General features: G+C 35.3%; 1 protein-coding gene across 1 annotated transcript in view; it reads right to left on the bottom strand.

Moving 5' to 3' along the window:
• Positions 1-586, bottom strand: part of LOC117104528 (leucine-rich repeats and immunoglobulin-like domains protein 1) — a 50286-nt gene that overhangs the window by 40404 nt on the left and 9296 nt on the right. The gene's annotated exons all lie outside the window — the stretch shown is intronic.

The raw sequence follows: 586 nt of genomic DNA, 5'->3' as shown, positions 1-586 counted from the left end.
CTCGGTAGAGATAAAAATTTGTAAGTAAACAGTCAGAAATAGAACCAGAGCTTTCAGACAACACAGTCCTTCCTCAGTGACGAGTGAGTGAGGGTAGAAAAAGCTAGATGGTATAAAGTGAGAATTTCATGCAAGCATGATTGGAAACAATAGGCTGGGTGAGATTAGAATAAACAGCCTAAACAAGTAAACAGGAAGGCAAAAACTAAACTTTAGAGGCAAGCCTCAATAAATAAGCCAAATGATTAATCCAGAAAAAATTGAAATGCCATAGGTTTAATTTAGTGTACTGGGAGAACGTTCCTAGTATTGAGTCCAAATGGTGTAGTTGTTTTAAGTAAAAGTTCCGAGTGATTCTCTTTATCTTTGCGATTTTTGTCGCTCCAATTAGCATTATGGTCAATTGCAATCACTCTGAAATTTTAAATTGAATGACCAGCTAAATTGAAATGTTCGGCTACTGGTTGATCAAGCTTAGATGTTCTGAAAGCTGATCTATGTTGTTTCATCCTCATACGGAGAGTGTTTTTTGTTTCTCCGACATATTGTTTACCACAAATATTACAATATATGAGATAAATGACAT

This window comes from Anneissia japonica, unplaced genomic scaffold (genome assembly GCF_011630105.1).
Source record: "Anneissia japonica isolate Jap-2015-1 unplaced genomic scaffold, ASM1163010v1 scaffold284931_len208951_cov167, whole genome shotgun sequence".
In the NCBI taxonomy this organism is placed as follows: Eukaryota; Metazoa; Echinodermata; class Crinoidea; order Comatulida; family Comatulidae; genus Anneissia; species Anneissia japonica.
The sequence above is the reverse complement of the archived record's forward strand: the minus strand, read 5'-3'. Positions and strand labels throughout refer to the sequence as shown.